This window comes from Sapajus apella, unplaced genomic scaffold (assembly GCF_009761245.1).
Source record: "Sapajus apella isolate SASKATOON/1434 unplaced genomic scaffold, GSC_monkey_1.0 scaffold6, whole genome shotgun sequence".
Lineage (NCBI taxonomy): Eukaryota > Metazoa > Chordata > Mammalia > Primates > Cebidae > Sapajus > Sapajus apella.
The window spans coordinates 67518144-67539010 of NW_022436946.1; the positions used below are offsets into that span (position 1 = coordinate 67518144).

Genomic DNA, 20867 nt, shown 5'->3' on the forward strand with positions numbered 1-20867 from the left:
ATCTCTTCTGAAGTTGCTTATCATTTTAAGGAGATTTGGGGCTGAGAGGATGGGGTCTTCTAAATATACAACCATATGATCTGCAAATAGAGACAATTTGACTTCCTCTTTTCCTAATTGAATGCTCTTTATTTCTTTTCCTTGCCTGGTTACTCTGGCCAGAACTTTCAGTTCTCTGTTGAATATGAGTGGTGAGAGAGGGTACCCTTGTGCCAGTTTTCAAAGGGAATGCTTCCAGTTTTTGCCCATTCAGCATGATATTGGCTGTGGGTTTGTCATAAATAGCTTTTATTATTTTCTGATATATTTCATTGATACCTAGTTTAGTGAGAGTTTTTTGCATAAAGGCTGTTGAAATTTGTCAAAGGCCTTTTCTGCATCTATTGAGATAATCACGTGGTTCTTGTCTTTGGCTCTGTTTATGTGTTGGATTATGTTTATAGATTTGCATATGTTGTACTAGACTTGCATCCCCAGATGAAGCCAACTTGATGGTGGTGGACAAGCTTTTTGATGTGTTGTTAGATTTGATTTGCCAGTATTTTATTGAAGATTTTCACATCAGTGTTTGTCATGGATATTGGCCTGAAATTTCCTTTTTTAGTTGTGTGTCTGCCAGGTTTTGGTATCAGGATGATATTGGTCTCATAAAAAGAGTTAGGGAGTATTCCCTTTTTTTGTACTGTTTGGAATCATTTCAGAAGCAATGGTACCAGCTCCTCTTTGTACATCTGGTAGAATTCAGCTGTGAACCCCTCTGGTCGTGGACTTTCTTTGGTTGGTAGGCTATTAACTGCTGCCTCAACTTCAGACCTTGTTATTGGTCTACTCAGGGATTCAACATCTTCCTGGTTTAGTCTTGGGAGGTTGTAGGTGTCCAGGAATTTATCCATTTCTTCTAGATTTATTTGTTTTTGTACATAGAGGTGTTTGTAGTAACCTCTCATGATAGTTTGTATTTGTGGATTTGATGGTGATATCCCCTTTATCATTTTTTATTGCCTTTAATCAATTCTTCTCCCTTTTCTTCTTTATTAGTCTGGCTAGCAGTCTATTTTGGTGATCTTCTCAAAACACCAGCTCCTGGATTCATTGATTTTTTTTCCTTTGTTATTGTTTTTATTTGAAAGCATTTAAAATATTTTTCATTTTTAAGGACACTAATGTTATCATTCCACTTGACACAATAAAGCAGCAGTTTTGGTTTCTTTTTTTTTTTTAATTGCATTTTAGGTTTTGGGGTACATGTGAAGAACATGCGAGATTGTTGCATAGGTACACACACATAGCAGTGTGATTTGCTGCCTTCCTCTCCTTCACCTATATCTCCTTCACCATCCCCCCCGTCCCTCCCCTACAGACCGCAGTGTGTAGTGCTCCCCTCCTTGTGTCCATGTGTTCTCATTGTTCAACACCCATCATTGATTTTTTAAAGGGATTTTTGTGTCTTTATCTACTTCAGTTCTGCTCTGATCATAGGTATTTCTTGTCTTCTGCTAGCTTTTGAATTTGTTTTGATCTTGCTCCTCTATAGTAGTTCTTTTAATTGTGATGTTAGGGTGTGGATTTTAGATCTTTCCTTGCTTCTCATGTGGGCATTTAGTGCTATAAATTTGCCTCTAGACACTGCTTTAAATGTGTCCCAGAGATTCTGATACGTTGTGTCTTCATTCTCATTGGTTTCGAAGAACATCTTTATTTCTGACTTCATTTCATTGTTTATGCAGTAGTCATTCATGAGTAGGTTGTTCAGTTTCCAGATGGTTGTGCGGTTTTGAGTGAGTTTCTTAATCCTGAGTTCTAATTTGATTGCACTGTGGTCCGAGAGACCAGTTGTTGTGATTTTCTTTCTTTTGCATTTGCTGAGGAGTGATTTACTTCCAATTATGTGATCAATTTTAGAGTAAGTGTGAGGTAGTGCTGACAAGAATGTATTTTCTGTGGATTTGGGGTGGAGAGTTTTGTAGATGTCTATTAGTTCTGCTTGGTCCAGATCTGAGTTCATGTCCAGGATATTCTTGAACAGGCAGCAATCCTTGCTGTTCTGCAGTCCCCACGGTTGATTCACAGGCAAGCAGGGTCTGGAGTGGACCACCAGCAGACAGGGGCCTGACTATTAAAAGAAAAACTAAAAAACATTGTGTTATTTTTTAAAAGAAAAATATTAATTCGGTAAGTTTATGATGCGTTATTTGGTTTATCCATATTAGTAGAGTAATGACAATTTAGGCTTGGAAAAGATCTTAGAGGTCATCCAATTAGCTTTTCACATTTTATAGAAGAAGCTGAGGGCTTGTAAGTTGTGATTTTCTAGCTATTCCTTTTAAAGCCTATGCCAGCAGACATCACCTGCTCAATGTGAGGGAATGGAAACTGTAATAATAATTTAGGATTTTCTTCTCTCTTTTCTTCCTCCCTTCTTTCCTTCCTTCTTTTTCCCTTTCTCCTCCATTTCTTTCTTCAAGATTTGAAAAGTTGTTCTAATGCTATGCATTCTATATAAAATATATGGTTTAAGTTGTTATTCATAGATAAGATGGAACTACAGTACCATTACTTTTTAATATAGCCCTATATTGAAGGAATGTTAATGGCAGCAGTGGCTGTCTGGGGTGGCCACTGTGAAGACACTGGCTGTAGCGGGGGAGGTGCGGCCAGGACTGCAGGCTCCACAGAGCTGGCGGGAGCTGGGAACAGGTGGAAGCTTTGTCCCCTTCTGAGTTGGCAGAGTGGGAGCCTCACTCCCCAAGCACAGCTGCAGCTTTGGACTCTGACATCCCTGTGCTCTTAGGGGCCTGGCAAGTCCCTCTGTCCCCATAGGCTTAAAAGTGTCTGCTCCCCTGCATCGCCTCTCCCTGCTTCTGGCACTCATTCCAATTTTGGAGCAAAGTTGAGGCCAAGCCTGGCAGCTGTCCCAGCCCTGCCCAGTGTGGATGCGCTCAGGGCAGCGCTGACACAGCAGTCCTCTGCATCTTAGCCCCTTCTGGACCTTGGACTCAACAGAGCAAGGGAGGGAGACTGAGGGGGTGCTGATGGCAGCTCAGCTCAGGCATCCCTCAGCCTGAACAGCCTGGACAACACAAATGGCTGCAGGAGGCAGACAGGCCCTGGGCAGAAAGGGCTGGTCCCCTAATGAAGCTCCATCTTCAAGCCAGAGACAGCCTAAAGCACAAGGCCAGATTGCTAGTTCCAGCAGACTGGATTGAGAACTTAACTGTGCTTTTCTTGGGCCTGCCTATGGATTCCCATGCATGCCCATGGACCAATCAGCTCGCACTTCTTCCATAAAGACCTTGGATTTGGTCAGACTCAGACAGAGGAAAGGAAGACCTGCCTGTGGAGAGGAGCTACCCACTGTCAGTCTTTTCTCTGCTGAAGGCTGCACAGATGCTGGGATGACCTGCCTGTGGTAAGGAGCTACCTACTTTGAGTCTCCTAAGAGCTGTACCATTGCTCATTAAAGCATCTCTTCATCTTGCTCACACTCAAGTTGTCTGCCTACCTCTTTCCTCCTGGATGTGGAACAAGAACTGGGACCTGCTGAATGGTGGGCCTGAAAGAACTGTAACACAAACAGGGTTGAAACAACACGCTGACTTTGTGCTCACTAGTTGCCAGCAAGGAGAAGCCGAGAAGACAGAAGGAGAGAAGAGCTGCAGCCCTTTGGGGATCCCAGACCTAGGAGCTCCTCAAGGCAGAACTGTGACATTCTCTTTTGCAGTACGCCTGGTCTAGCCCCAGCCCTGCAGGAAGTTGACACCTGTGCCAGCACCTACAGCTGCCCACCCTGCTACAGCTGGCATGCCTGTTTTCTGTGCATTGGGGCTAGACTCTTCACTGCTCTGCTCTTGGTTTGCCCTTGACAGGTGTGATATTTGGACCTGTAGCACAGCCTAGCACAGCCTGTCAGGCCAAGTGGAGAGAGTGAGCGCAGTGGACACAAGCAAAACTCAGGCAAAGGTACCACTGGTCACAGACATTTCCAGCTGGTGAAGTGACACCCCAAGGATCCTGTGACAATATAATTAAAAGTACATTTGGAACGATATTATTATTGCCTCATTTCTACATTTTATTTCACTTCTGTGTATCTGACATTCATGTATAATTATTCTTATATAAAGTAGCTTATTTTCAAAATAAAACAACCCCACAAAAATTGGGAATTTTTCTTATACAATGAATTTTAAGTCAACTAGTTGTAGATAGGCCTAGTGTTACAAATATTATAAAACCAAATTTCTTAGCAATAATTTTTTAAGTACTGTTATTCAGAAATGACATACCTTATAGCTGGATTATCTTCATTTAAAGTGTCAGTAAAAGTCACATATGTAGAGAGAAGGCTTCAAACCCCAAATAGTAGCCATTTTCTTGAGCTGAAAGCTTTCACATTAAAAATATTTAATGCTTAAATGCAGACATTATGTTAACCTAGGGAAAATAATATAGGATTTAAAATCCTTATGCGACCTGCTGTAATTGAGCCAAAATACATAAATTGTAGCGTTATTGAATTCAAAGGAGGATTAGATCATTTGGTGTTTCCCTTTCTAAATTTGAACAGTTCCTTACAGCATATTTCCAAACACTGTAAGTCTGGTTTTGAAAGTTTCCCATTTTTCAACACATCCTTAAGAAGTTATTAATGTGGTTGAGCTTCAAAGGCCATCTCTAATAGTGTCACACTAGAAGCTTTCTTTTCTTAACGTGACTCCACTAACTTCTCTACCACATACCCATCTCCAACACTTTCCCTCCTTCCTTCCTCTTTTTCTTCTTGTTCCTTTTTTTCTCCTCCTCTTTTTCCTCCTCTTCCTCCCCCTCCTTTGCCTCCTCCTCCTTCTTCCTCCTTCTCTTCTTCTTTTTTTATCTTTCCTTCCTTCCTTCTTTCTTTTTTCTTCTCCTCTCTCTTCTTCTTCTTTCCTTCTTTGCTCCCCCCTTCCCCTTATTTTTCCTTCTTCCTTCATCTTCTTCCTTATTTTTCTTCTCCTCCTTGTCTTATCTTCATCTTCTTCCCTCCTCCTCCTTCTCCCTCCTCCTCCTCTTTCTTTTTTCCTCCTCCTTCTCTTTCTTCCTCCTCTTCTTTTTTCTTCTTTCCGCCTCCTCCTCCCTCTTCACTGCCACCTCCTTCTTCTTACTCTCCTCCTCCTTCTTCTTGTTCTTCTCCTCCTTCTTCCTCCTCTTCTCCTCCTCCTCCTCCTCCTTCTCTTTCTTCTTTCTTTTTCTTCTTCTACCATGTAAAGTCAGTATAGAGGACACTTAGATAAGTGGTAGAACTTTGACATTGGTGACTGCCTCCCGCTCCCTCTCCAAGTTCAGAGGCTGACAGTAAAGTGTTATCATTTGTTACCCAGTACCTAAAAGTATCTTGTTCTTTTCTTTTTTTTTTTTCCAACTGTAATGTTATCTGAAAGTGATTGGGAGCACTTAAAATTTTATTTATATTTTATATTATATAATGCTCTAGAGGTGGGTTTCCTTTTATTGTATGCACTGTGTTTTCCAAGACCTGTGTGAAAGCAGGGATTGCATCACACCAGCTTGTTTAAAAGAGATATAAGATGTCAGGCTGAATAATTATCCACAGTTAATTTACTTTCTCTAAATTAGTTTAGAGAGCAAAGGAAAACTGGGGTTTATACCTTGAGAGTGCCAAGTCATTGTTTCCATCTAATTGAAATCTAAAATAGTCATTCTGAAAGAGAATTGAAAGGCATTTTTTAAAAATTGGGCAAATATATGAAAAACTATAAACATAATCAGTTGGAAGGCATTTAAAACACATATGTTGATACATGTGAGCCATTGTGTGCTATAATTCGCTCATAACTGCCTGGGTTTCAGGAACTTTGTAGTTGAACATACACATGATTAAATATTAAATTATATAAACTAACAAATACATTAAGAATAATAAATTCTAAAAAAGTTACGTATTGATTATGTCAATACATTTCAGTGTTACCTATATTCTCGAGGTTATTTATATTTATTCCATTTGTATAAGTAGAAACACTGTATTATAGTGAGCTCCTGAGCATCTCTTGTCAGTACCACTTTTAGTGACTTCATTGTGATAGCTTAAAATCAGCAAATGCTACCAAGAAGGTAGCATTTGGCCCCCTGAAAGATGGTTGTTACTTATTTACCATCATACCTCTGTTTACAAGATTATAAAATGTATTTACTTTTAAAAATCCTTAGACACATGCAGTTAAGGAAAAGGGAAGACACCAAATATACATCAAGAATTTTATCAATAGCAGAGGCAACTTGTACAAAATAGACTTGTGTGTTTATGTTGATGCCACTCCACATTTTAACTGAGAATAGCAATTTTATGTTTGAACCGAACTCTGTTATTCTTACACTGCAGCTGAACTCCATTATTGATTTATTTTGCTAATACCCTTCATACTTTTATAATTATGATACAATACAAAATTAAAACCAAATGGGAAAATCAAAAATAAAATGAAAATAAGATGATTAGAAGCAAAATTGTGTATGTCACTGTGTAACTGGAATAAGTTAACTCAGTCATATAAGCATGGATTTGCTTACAAATTTTCTGGAAGAAAAGCAAAAGTGGAACTTAATTATATTGTGTTTTTATCTGAAGAGACATTCATTTTTTTTGGCCACTAAATATAAGACACAGTATATTACATTGGTGATTATGAAACGAGTGTTCAATAACTGTGTTTTAAGTTTCTAGGAACACTAGATTTAAACGTAGTAAATAGACTTTGAATATATGTTTTTTGAATATATAAATTCATGCTCAAACTATTATCTTCTCTGTAAACCAAAAAATGTGACTTTTACATATGGAAGAGATTTCTCTGAGAGAGTGAGAGCTTAGAAAAAGAAAAGAAACCTGTTTTCAACAATATTTATTATCCTGTATGTGCTATAGACTATAAAGATTTTACAAAACAGGTATGTTTCTGCTTTATTAGACCTAAAGCATGAAGAATGTGTTTTATTCTTATTTTCGTAATGATAGAATTGAGATACTTAGGACTTCTGCCAAGATGTCCAAATAGGAATATCTCCGGAATGCAGTTCCCAATGAGAGCGACACAGAAGTCTAGTGATCTCCACATCTCTTACAGAGGTACCAAGTTCAACTTATGAAACTGGTTGGACAGTGGATGTAGCACAAGGAGGGCAAACTGAGGCAGGGTGGGGCACTGCCTCACCAGGAAGTGCAGCGATCCGGAGGGCCCTCCCTCCTACCCAGCAGAAGCCATGGGGGATGTTTCTGACCACTCCAGAGCTCCAGTTTGGATGCTGCACTTTTCCGGCGGTTTTTGCAGCCCACAGAATTGCCTGCCCATAGATGCTGTGGGGTTCCAGGGCAAATTTGGATAGCCGATTCAGCGGGCACTGCAAGCTCCCAGCACAAATCTGAGCAGCCCTTTTGACTGTCGCTTGCAGCTTCTGTGAGACAGAATTGCCCGTATCCATGAGAGAAATGGGGCTGAAGGCGGGGAGCCAGGTGATCTGGCTCCACAGGTCCCACCCCCACAGAGACTAAATCCCACTGGCTTGGGATTTTTGCAGCCAGCAGAGTAGTTTGAGCTTGACCCTGGGGAGAGGGGTGTTCGCCATTACTGAGGCAGCTCTAACCATACCTGTGTAAACAAAAGCACAAAGAAGTTTTCACAGCAGCAGGGGGCAGCCAGCGGCAGCTCAACAATGCCTCTGCAGGCAGACTGTGACTAGACACTCTCCTTGCTGGGCAAGGCATCTCTGAAAAAAAGGCAACAGTCTGTCAGGGACTTACAAATAAAGTCATACCTTCCTAGGACAGAGGACCAGGGAAAAGGAGCGTTTGTGAGTTCAGCTGCAGCAGACTTACACATCCCTGCCTAGCAGCTCTGAAGGGAGCAATGGAGCCCCCAGCACAACACTTGACCTCTGACAAGGGACAGACTGCCTCCTCAAGCGGCTCCCTGACCCCTGTATCTCTCCAAAGAGATACCTCATACAGGAGAGACTGGCTGACATCTGGTGGATACCCTTCTGGAGCGAAGCTTCCACAGGAAGGAACAGGCAGCAATTCTTGCTGTTCTGCAGCCCGTGAGGGTGATTCCCAGGCGAGCAAGATCTGGAGTGACCTCCAGCATTCCTGCAGCAGAGGGGCCTGACTGTTAGAAGGAAGACTAAAAAACAAAAAGACATAGCCTCAACATCAACAAAAAGGACGTCCACTCAGAGACCCCATATGAAAGTCACCAACTTCAAAGCCCAAAGGTAGATAAATCCATGAAGATGGGAAGAAACCAGGGCAAAAAGATGAAAACACCAGAAACCAGAATGCCTCTCTTCCTCCAAGGGATCACAGCTCCTTACCAGCAAGGGAACAAAACTGGATGGAGAATGAGTTTGACAAATTGACAGAGGCAGGCTTCAGAAGGTGGATAATAACAAGCTTCTCTGAACTAAAAGAACATGTTCTAACCCAATGCAAAGAAACCAAGAACGTTGAAAAAGGGTTAGACTCAATGCTAAATAGGATAAGCAGCTTAGAGAAGAACATAAACAACTTGATGGAGCTGAAAAACACAGCACAAGAAGTTTGTGAAGCATACACAAGCTTCAATAGCCAAATCGATCAAGAGAAGAAAGAGACTGAAAATCAACTCAATGAATTAAAATGAGAAGGCAAGATTAGAGAAAAAAGAGTCAAAATAAGTGAATGAAGTCTCCAAGAAATATAGGATTATGTGAAAAGACCTAATCTATATCTGATTGGTGTACCTGAATGTGATGGGAAGAATGAATCCAAGCTGGAAAACCCTATTCAGTATATTGTTCCCTAATGTAGCAAGGCAGGCCAGCATTCAAATCCAGGAAATACAGGGAACACCACAAAAATATTTCTCAAGAAGAGAAACATAAGGCACATAATCATTAGATTCGCCAGGGTTGAAAATGAAGGAAAATATGCTAAGGGCAGCCAGAGAGAAAGATCAGGTTACCCACAAATGGAAGCCCATCAGACTCACAGCAGATCTATCAGCAGAAACCCTACAAGCCAGAAGAGAGTGGGGGGCAATATTCAACATCCTTAAAGTAACGAACTTTCAACCTAGAATTTCACATCCAGCCAAAACTAAGCTTCTTAAGTGAAGGAGAAATAAAATCCTTTATGAAGAAGCAATTGCTGAGAGAGTTTGTCACCACCAGGCCTGCCTTACAAGAGCTCCTGAAAGCAGCACTTAACATGGAAAGGAATAACTAGTACCAGCCACTGCAAAAACATACCAAATGGTAAAGACCATCAACACAAGGAAGAAACTATGTCAACTAATGTGTAAAACAACCAGCTAGTATCCAAATGGCAGGATCAAATTCACACATAACAATATTAATTTTAAATGTAAATGGGCTAAATGCCCTAATCAAAAAGCCACAGACTGGCAAATTGGATAAAGAGTCAAGATCCATAGGTGTGCTATATTCAGGAGACCCATCTCATGTGCAAAGACACACATAGACTCAAAGGAATGGAGTAAGATTTACCAAGCAAATGGAGAGCAAAAAAAAGCAGGAGTTGCATTCCTAGTTTCTGATAAAACAGACTTTAAACCAACAAAGATCAAAGAGACTAAGAAGGGCATTACATAATGATAAAGGGATCAATGCAAAAAGAAGAACTAACTGTCATAAATATATATGCACCCAATACAGAAGCACCCAGATATATAAAGCAAGTTCTTAACAACCTACAAAGAGACTTAGACTTCCACACAATAATAGCAGGAGATGTTAACACTCCACAGTCAATATTAGACAGATCAACAAGACAGAAAATTAACAGGGTTATCTAAAACTTGAACTCAGATCTGGACCAAGTGGACCTAATAGACATTTACAGAACTCTCCACCCCAAATCTACAGAATATATATTCTTCTCAGCATCACATTGCACTTACTCTAAAATTGACCACATAATTGGAAGTAAATCACTCCTTAGCAAATGCAAAAAAAAAAAAAATACAAAAAACGGAAATTGTAACAACCTCTCTCTCAGACCACAGTGCAATCAAATTAGAACTCAGGACTAAGAAACTACACAACTACGTGGAAACTGAACAACTTGCTCCTGAATGACAACTGCATAAATAGTGAAATGAAGGCAGAAATAAAGATGTTCTTCGAAACCAGTAAGAATGAAGACACAACATACCAGAATCTCTGGGACACAATTAAAGCAGTGTCTAGATGGAAATATATAAGCTCTAAATGCCCACATGAGACACGAGGAAAGATATAAATATGACACCCTAATGTCACAGTTAAAATAACTAGAGGAGCAAGATCAAACAAATTCAAAAACTAGCAGAAAACAAGAAATAACTAAGATCAGAACTGAAGGAGATAGAAACACAAAAATCACTTAAAAAAAAACAACACAAAACAAAACAATGAATCCAGGAGCTTTTTTTTTTTTTTTTTTTTTTAAAAGATCAAGAAAATAGATAGACTGTTAGCCAGAGGTAGAAAAAAGAAAAGAGAGAAGAAACAAATAGATGCAATAAAAAATGATAAAGAAGACATCATCACTAATTGCACAGAAATACAGACTACCATCAAAGATTACTGCAAGCATCTCTATGCACATAAACCAGTAAACCTGGAAGAAATGGTTAAATTCCTGGACACTTACACCCTCTCAAGGCTAAACCAGGAAGAAGTTGAATCCCTGAATAGATTAATAACATGGTCTGAAGTTGAAGCAGCAATTAATAGACTACAACAAAAAAAAGTTCAGGTCAAGACAGATTTATAGCCAAATTCTACTAGACGTGCAAAGAGGAGCTGGGGCCATTCCTTCTGAAACTATTGAAAACAATACAAAAAGAGGAAATCCTCCCTAATGCATTTTATGAGACCAACATCATCCTGATACCAAAATCTGGCAGAGACACAACTAAAAAAGAAAATTTCAGGCCAATATCCATGTTGAACTTTGATGCAAAAATCTTCAATAAAGTACTGGCAAACTGAATGCAACAACACATCAGAAAGCTTATCCATCACAATCAAGTGGGTTTCATCCTGGGGTTGCAAGGCTGGTTCAACATACACAAATCTATAAATGTAATCTATTACATAAACAGAACCAAAGACAAAAACCACATGATCATCTCAGTAGATGCAGAGAAGGCCTTGGACAAAATTCAACAGCCCTTTATGCTAAAAACTCTTAGGAAACTAGATGTCATTGGAATGTATCTCAAAATAATAAAAGCTTTCTATGAAAAACCCACATCCAATATCATACTGAATGGACAGAAATTGGAAGCATTCCCTTTGAAAACTGGCACTTGACAAGGATGCCATCTCTCACTGTTCCTATTCAGCATAGTATTAGAATTTCTAGCCAGAGCAATCAGGCAAGAAAAACAAAGAAAGGGTATTCAATTACTAAAAGAGGAAGTCAAATGGTCTCTATTTGCAGATGACATGATTGTATATTTAGAAGACCCCATCATCTCAGGCCAAAATCTCCTTAAGATGATAAGCAACTTCAGCAAAGTCTCAGCATATGAAATCAATGTGCAAAAATCACAAGCATTCCTGTACACCAATAATGGACTCACAGAGAGCCAAATCATGAGCAAACTCCCATTCACAATTGCTACAAAGAGAGTAAAATACCTACAAATACAACTAACAAAGGACACGAAGGACCTCTTCAAGGAGAACTACCAATCAATGCTCAAGGGAATAAGAGAGGAACAAACAGATGGCAAAAACATTCCATGCTCCTGGTTGGGAAGAATCAATATTGTGAAAATGGCCATACTGCCCAAAGTAATTTGTAGATTCAATGCTATCCCCATCAAGCTACCATTGACCTTCTTCAAAGAACTGGAAAAAAACACCTTAAATTTCACAGGGAACCAAAAAAGATCCCGCATAGCCAAGACAATCCTAAGCAAAAATAGCAAAGCTGGAGGCATCATGCTACCTAACTTCAGAGCTATTACAAGGCTATAGTAATCAAAACAGCATGGTACTGGTACCAGAACAGAGATATAAACCAATGGAACAAAACAGAGGCCTTGGAAGTAACGCCACACACCTACGAACATCTGATATTTGACACATCTGACAAAGATAAGCAATGGGTAAGGGATTCCCTATTTAATAAATGGTGTTGGGAAAACTGGTTAACCATGTGCAGAATGTTGAACCTGGACCCCTTCCTTACACCTTATACAAAAATTAACTGCAGATGGATTAAAGATTTAAACATAATACCTAACACCATAAAAACCCTAGAAGGAAAACTCAGCAATACCATTCAGAACATAGGCATAGATAGGCAATGACTTTATGACTAAAACACCAAAAGCAATGGCAACAAAAGCAAAAATAAACAAGTGAGATCTAATTAAACTAAAGAACTTCGGCACAGCAAAAGAAACAATAATTAGAGTGAACCAGCAACCAACAGAATGGAAAAAAAACTTTGTGAGCAACCCATCTGACAAAGAGCTAATATCCAGAATCTAAATCTACAAAGAAGTTAAACAAATTTACAAGAAAAAAACAACCGCATCAAAATGTGGGGAAAGGATATGAACAGGCACTTTTCAAAAGAAGACTTTTATGCGTCCAACAAACATGAAAAAATGCTCATCATCACTGGTCATTAGAGAAATGCAACTCACATTGCATTTATTAGAGAAATGCAATTCCACATTGAGGTACCATCTCACAGCAGTTAGAATGGTGATCATTAAAAAATGTGGAGACAACAGATGCTGGAGACAATGTGAGGAAGTAGGAATGCTTTTCTACTGTTGGTGGGAGTGTAAATTTGTGCAACCATTGTGGAAGACAGTGTGGTGACTCCTCAAGTATCTAGAACTAGAACTACCATTTGACCCAGGAATCCCATTACTGGGTATATACCCAAAGAATTATAAATCATTCTGTTATAAAGACACATGCACACATATATTCATTGCAGCACTGTTTATGAAAGCATAGACTTGGAACTAACCCAGATGCCCATCAAGGATAGATTGGATGAAGAAAATGTGGCTCATATACCCCAGGGGACACTATGCAGCCATAAAAAAGTATGCATCTATGTCCTTTACAGGGACATGGATGAAGCTGGAAACCATAATTCTCAGCAAACTAACACAAGGACAGAAAATTAAGCACCGCATTTTCTTACTCATAAGTGGGTGTTGAACAATGAGAGCACATGGACTCAGGGAGGAGAACATCACACAGTGGGGTCTGTTGTGGGTGGGAGGCTAGGGGAGGGATAGCACCTTGTGGGAAGGAGGGGAGGGATAACAGTAGGAGAAATATCTAATGTTGGTAATGGGGGAATGGAGGCAGCAAACTATTGTGGCATGTGTATACCTATGTAACAATCCTGCAAGATCTGCATGTGTACTCCATAACTTTAATTAAAAAAAGAATTGAGAAATTTATATTCTCATTTTGCAATTTTTAGAATTATCAATCCCACTAAAAGACTTGCTCAAAAACACACAGCTCATAGGTTGTGATGCCTGAATTGTACCCAGCCAGTGTAGTATGAGAGTTCAAACATAATTGCTATGCCTAGCGTTCTCTTATAAAAATCATGGCTCTGTTAGATTATCTTAAATAAATATCACATATTATCAAGTGCTTAGTCTTCATGAAATAGCCACATTATCCTCACTAACTGACAGGGAAATCATGTGCTTGAGATTTTAAGTATTTAAGAAGTAAATTAATGAGCTTTTTTTCATATGTTTGTTGCCACATAAATGTCTTCTTTTGAGAAGTGTCTGTTCATATCCTTTGCTCACTTTTTAATGGAGTTGTTTTTCTTGTAAATTTGTTTATGTTCCTTGTAGATTCTGGATATTAGCCCCTTGTCAGATAGATAGATTACAATTTTTTTTTTCTTATTCTGTAGGTTGCCTGTTCACTCTAATGATTATTTGCTGTGCAGATCCTCTTTAGTTTAATTAGGTCCCATTTGTCAATTTTGGTTTTTGTTGCCATTGCTTTTGTGTTTTAGTCAGGAAGTCTTTGCCCATACCTGTGTTCAGAATGGTATTGCCCAGGTTTTCCTCTAGAGTTTTTATAGTTTTAGGTCTTACGTTTAAGTCTTTAATTCATCTTAAGTTAATTTTTGTATAAGGTGTAAGGAAGGAGTCCAGTTTCAGTTTTCTGCATATGGCTAACCAGTTTTCCCAACACCATTTATTAAATAGAAAATTCTTTCCCCATTGCTTCTTTTTGTCAGGTTTGTCAAAGATCAGCTAGATGGTGGTAGATGTATGACATTATTTCTGAGGCCTCTGTTCTGTTCTATTGGTCTATATGTCTGTTTTGGTACCAGTACCATGGTGTTTTGGTTACTGTAGCCTTATAGTATAGTTCAAAGTCAAGTAGTGTGATGCCTCCCACTTTGTTCCTTTTGCTTAGGATTGTCTTGGCTATACAGGCTCTTTTTTGGTTTTACATGAAATTTAAAGTAGTTTTTTCCAGTTCTGTAAAGAAGGTCAATGGTAGCTTGATGGGGATAGCATTGAATCTATAAATTACTTTTGGCAATATGGCCATATTCACGACACTGATTTTTTCTATTCATAAGTATGGAATATTTTTTTATTTGTTTTTTTTTTTCCTCTTTTATTTCCTTGAGCAGTGGTTTGTAGTTCTCCTTGAAGAGGTCCTTCACATCCCTTGTAAGTTGTATTCGTAGGTATTTTATTCTTTTTGTAGCAGTTGTGAATGGGAGTTCACTCATGACTTGGCTCTCTGTTTGTCTGTTATTTGCATATAGGAATGCTTGTGATTTTTGCACATTGATTTTTGTATCCTGAGAGTTTGCTGAAGTTGCTTATCAGCTTGGAGAGATTTTGGGCTGAGATGGTGGGTTTTTCTAAATGGAAAATCAGGTCGCCTGCAGAGACAATTTGATATCCTCTTTTCCTATTGAATGTCCTTTATTTCTTTCTCTTGTATGATTGCCCTGGCCAGAACTTCCAGTACTATGTCAAATAGGAGTGGCAAGAGAGGGCATCCTTGTCTTGTGCCAGTTTCCAGAGGGAATGCTTCCAGCTTTTGCCCATTCAGTATGATAATGGCTGTGGGTTTGTCATAAATAGCTCTTATTATTTTGAGATACCTTCCTTTAATACCTACTTTATTGAGAGTTTTTAGCATGAAAGGGTGTTGAATTTTATTGCAGGCCTTTTCTTCATCTATTGAGATAATTATATAGCTTTTGTAATTTGTTCTGTTTATGTGATTATTGATTTCTGTATCTTAAAACAGTCTTGCATCCCCAGGATGAAGCCAACTTGATCGTGGTAGATAACATTTTTGATGTGCTGCTGGATTTGGTTTGCCAGTATTTTGCTGAGAATTTTTGTATCAATGTTCATCAGGGATATTGCCCTGAAATTTTTTTTGTTGTGTCTCTGCTAGGTTTTGGTATCAGGATGATGCTGGTCTCATAAAATAAGTTCAGGAGGTGTCCCTTTTTTTCTATGGTTTGGAATAGTTTTGGAAGGAATGGTACTAGCTCCTTTTTGTACTTCTGGTAGAATTAGAATATGAATCTATCTGGTCCTGGGCTTATTTTGGTTGGTAGGCTATTAATAACTGCCTGAATTTCAGAACTTGTTTTTAATCTATTCAGGGATTCAATTTCTTCCTGGTTTAGTCTTGGGTAGGTGTATGTGTCCAGGAATTTATCAATTTCTCCTAGATTCTCTAGCTTATTTGCGTAGAGGTGTTTATAGTATTGTCTGATGGTAGTTTGTGTTTCTGTGGGATCAATGGTGGTGATCTCCCCTTTATCATTTTTTATTGTGTCTATTTGATTCTTCTCTCTTTTCTTCTTTATTAGTCTGCCTAGCGGGCTCTATTTTGTTAATCTTTTCAAAAAATTCAGCTCCTGTATTTGTTGATGTTTGGAAGGGTTTTTCTTGTCTCTATTTTTTTCTGGTCTGCTTTGATCTCAGTTATTTTTTCTGCTAGCTTTTGAATTTGTTTGCTCTTCATTCTCTAGTTCTTTTAGGTGTGAAGTTAGGGTGTTGATTTTAAATCTTTCCCACTTTCTCCTGTGAGCATTTAATGCTTTAAATTTCCCTCTAAACACTGATTTAGTTGTGTCCCAGAGATTCTGGTACATTGTGTCTTTGTTCTCATTGGTTTTAAAGAACTTATTCATTTTTGCCTTGATTTCATTATTTACCCAGTAGTCATTCAGAAGCAGGTTGTTCAGTTGCCATGTACCTCTGTGGATTTGAGTTAGTTTCTTAATCCTGAGTTCTAATTTGATTGCACCGTGGTCTGAGACTGTTGTGATTTCTGTTTTTCCATTTGCTGAGGAGTGTTTTATTTTCAATTATGTGGTCAATTTTAGAATAGATGTGATATGGTACTGAGAAAAATCTATATTCTGTTGATTTGGGGTGAATAGTTCTGCAGAAGTCTTTTAGGTCCACTTGTTCCAGAGCCACCCAGCATCAATGGTTATTAGAGGAATGCAAATCAAAACTACAGTGAGATACCATTTCACTTCAGTTAGAATGGTGATCATTAAAAAGTCAGGAAACAACAGATGCTGGAGAGGATGTTCAGAAATGAGAATGTTTTTATACTGTTGGTGGGAGTATAAATTAGTTCAACCTTTGTAGAAGACAGTGTGGCAATTCCTCAAGGATCTAGAACCAGAAATACCGTTTAACCCAGCAATCCCGTTACTGGGTATATACCCAAAGAATTATAAATCATTTTATTATAAAGACACATGCATATGTGTGTTTATTGTAACACTATTCACAATAGCAAAGACTTGGAACCAACCCAAATGCCCATCAGTGATAGCCTTGATAAAGAAAATGTGGGATATATATGCTATGGAATACTATGCAGCCATAAAAAGGATGAGTTCATATCCTTTGCAGGGACATGGATGAAGCTGGAAACCATCATTCTCAGCAAAGTAACACAAAGCTTTGTGTTACACCAAACACCACATGTTCTTACTCATAAACGGGAGTTGAACATTGAAAACACATGGACACAGGGATAGGAACATCACACACCAGAGCCTGTTGGGGGTTGAGGGCTAGGGGAGGGATAGAATTAGAAGAAATATGTAATGTAGATGATGGGTAATGGGTTCTACAAATCACCATGGCACATGTATATCTATGTAACAAACCTGCATGTTCTGCACATGTATCCCAGAACTTAAAGTATAATAAAAATAAAGTAATAAAAAGAAAAAATGAAGTTACTGTTTTTTAGCAGAAAACTTCATTTAGTGGCTATTATTTTCCCAGATGGATAAGCCAAGTTTTCCATGCAAGGAGGTTATTTCCAATTATGCTTTATAAAAAACAAATGTTTCTGTATAAAATGAGACAAACTCCCAGAGGGTATCCAACAGAGAGCTCACAGATCAAATTAAGATGCTTGAATCCCACACACATACAACATTCTATTTCTGTATCTACACATATACCTATATTTATCATATCTCTGTCTATTATCTGTCTGCATATATGAAAGGAACCAGGAGTGAAGTGAATTACAGCTGAGTTGTTAAGATTATTCTTAGAGATAACCATTTTAGGCCATAGAAAATTTTTGAGATAAATTAATGTTCACTATATCTGATGGCCTTCTTGGGAGAGAAACATGTTGTTCCATCTCATTGAGCTCAGTCATAACTGAACATGTGACCTGCTTTAGTTAATTAAATATGAGCAGAAGTGACAAGTTTCATATCCAGTCACATCTAATACTCAGCACATTTTTTTTGCAATGTTTCTATTCCTTCTTCCACAAAGACCAGCAGTATTCCAGATGTGTTGTTTGAGCCAAAGTTTTCTGTTTGTTTCTGCAGAATGAGCTCATCTATACTAACTTAAACACTCTCCATTTATTTTTTGAAGTCAACGTCATTTTAGTATCAAAACTTGATATCTGACAAGAGTACAAAAATAAAACTGCATGAAAACTCTATAATGAAAAATGAAAAACTTCACAAATAAAATACTAGCAAAGAGTAGTTTAAATAATTTTTCAGTAATATATGTTCCAGTACTTCAAGAGTAATTCATTATTGTAAATGCATCACCACAATTTTGTTAAATACTAAAGAAAAAAATCAGCAAATTATATCAAAAGAAACTGCAAATGCATTTAATAAATTCACCCAGAACTCTAACATTCTAAACCATAAATAGAAGAAACCTACTATAAATGATAAATACTAAGAAACCTGTGATAAAACTTAGTATATATGTTTAAGTTTAATTTATTCCCAAAGTCTATTTCATATTTAGGAAAAAATATATAAAATAAGCCCCAAATGCTTTTATTTTCAGGTGTTAAGAAAAATATCACAGGAAATTAAGATATAAGCTCTCAACAAGATCCAGATTTGAAAATAAAATGTGAAATACAGAAATCTAACTATAAATGTCTGCTTTTGGTGTGCATAGAGAAAATATTATTCTGGAAGTCCATGAAAGCCAAAAATATATATTACAGAACATTTTACATTAAAAACATCAGTTCTATGAACCTTTCCTTGATATTTCAACCTCTGCTCAGAACAGTTCTTATTATAAGATTACTTTTTATTTTAATCCAGGATTCCTGCTCTACAACAGCTCCTATATCCATATATGCTGTTTCTGTGTTTATGCTAAAGTTACCCGCATCAGAACTCAGCACCTTTCAGGCTCTCCTAAGAATTCACTCTTACATGATCAATTCCGAGTAATATATAATTTCTTGAGGATTTCTGATTGGAGACAGTGAATAATGACCTTTATGTTTTATATTCTTCAGCAAAGAGTATGTAATTAAGCCTAAAGTCCTATTAATTCTTAGACATGCTTTCTATATGTTTAATTTGTTAATATATACTATATATAATGATAGGGTTCTGGTTACCAATGGTGAGATTAATGGGATTCTTCTACACTGTGCCTATGTGCCTGATTTTGCACTTGAATGAACATCAGCCTTGAAACAAAACGACTTACTTTGCTTGCAAGTTCAGCTAACATTTGATTACTGGATCCCAGCTTGTGTTTACATCCTCAATGCAAAGTTATTAGTTATAAAGAAAAAAATTAAAATGCAGGGTTCTCTCCACAGTGAGAATTTTGAAAATAATAATAGTAGAAGAAGTCTTTACGTTGTTAATGTGTAAAGTTAAGACATTAGCCATATTCACATTTACTGTTTACTTCAGTCTCTGTGCAGCATGTGTGCAGAGCTGGCTAAGACTCAGGACATCTTTTATCTACACAGTGAATGTTGGAAACACATCACATGTGCTTGCAGAACAGTATTCTATACTGACTTTTTAATTTTCTTTTTTAGAGTCCTGTTTACTACATTTTTAATTTGGGTAGGTCAACTTTCCTGAGCCTGATTTTCATTGTCAAAAACATAGTCATAATAATCAAAAAATGTTGAAAGGTTAAAAAAAAAAGTTTATGAAGGCCCAGCACATAATAGATACTCAAGTATATGCTAAATAGTTGTAATAATTATTAGACAAAGGCTGTGAATTTAACCCTTTTTTTTTTTTTTTTTTTTTTTTGAGACAGAGTTTTGCTCTTGTTGCCCAGGCTGGAGTGCAATGGCATGATCTCAGCTCATCACAACCTCTGCCTCCTGGGTTCAAGCAATTCTCCTGCCTCAGTCTTCTGAGTAGCCAAGATTACAGGCATGTGCCACCACGCCTAATTTTGTATTTTTAGTAGAGATGGGTTTTCTCCATGTTGGTTAGGCTGGTCTCGAACTCCTGACCTCAGGTGATTCACCTACCTTATCCTCCCAAAGTGTTGGGATTACAGGCATGAGCCACTGAGCCTGGCCCAACCCGTTCATTTTTTACTAAAAAGTGATAACACCTAGAGTATAAACATTAAGAGCATTTCTGTATCTTAAAATAAGTGTGTTAGTGTGGAATATCATTGGCAATAAAAATCAAGCAAAACATAACAAAGCAAAATAAAACAAGTAACACAAACTAGGTGTTGTATATTGAATAGATCCAGATTTCTTTATCTTCATATTTATTTTTGACAACCTTTATACCCTTCCAGTTATGCTAAATAATTTACAAGTAGAAAGGCAACATTAGGGCACAAATTTCCTTTGAAGGACAGTTTGGGGTGAAATATTATGAACTTATTTATTTTTGTTTCTGTGAGGTCATTTTTCAATTAATTCCTATAAAGGATCAAGTCCAGATTCTTTATCATGGCATATGGAGCCAACAAGTGAAATAACACCACGATTACTCTTCTAACTTCATTTCCTTTCACTCTTTTTTGCATACTACACTCTCCAGTCATATGGAACTATTTAAAATTTCATATATTTATGGCTTTGTACATTCCAGTTTTTTAAAAAAATATATATTTTTAGAACAGTTTTAGATTTACAGAGAAATTGAGTAGCTAGTAGAAAGAGTTCCCATGTACCCCACAGCTTTTTCCCCCATTATTAATATCGAGCATAAGTATGGTATCCCTGTTATAATTAATGAAACAAGATAGGCACATGATTATTAATTGAAGTTCATACTTTATTCAGATTTCCTCAGTTTTTGCCTAATATCCTTTTTCTATTCTAGGATCTCACCCAGGATACAATATTCCATACAGTGTTATGTCTCAGGTTCCTCTTGGCTATTACACTTTCATACACGTTCCCTGTTTTTGATGATCTGGAGTTTTGAGGAGTACTAGTTTGAAAACTGTTATTCATTTGAGATTTTCCTATTTTTAAAATTATGATTAGACTGATATTACATGGTTTCAGGAGGAAGACAA

General features: G+C 37.7%; 1 long non-coding RNA gene across 1 annotated transcript; it reads right to left on the minus strand.

Moving 5' to 3' along the window:
• Nucleotides 1–919: 919 nt before the first annotated feature.
• LOC116549671 lies at nt 920–19095 on the minus strand. The gene is made up of 3 exons (XR_004267994.1): nt 19084–19095; nt 7111–7114; nt 920–1002 (listed from the first exon to the last, which is right to left on the minus strand). It is a non-coding gene; the product is annotated as an uncharacterized LOC116549671 (long non-coding RNA).
• Nucleotides 19096–20867: the final 1772 nt, after the last annotated feature.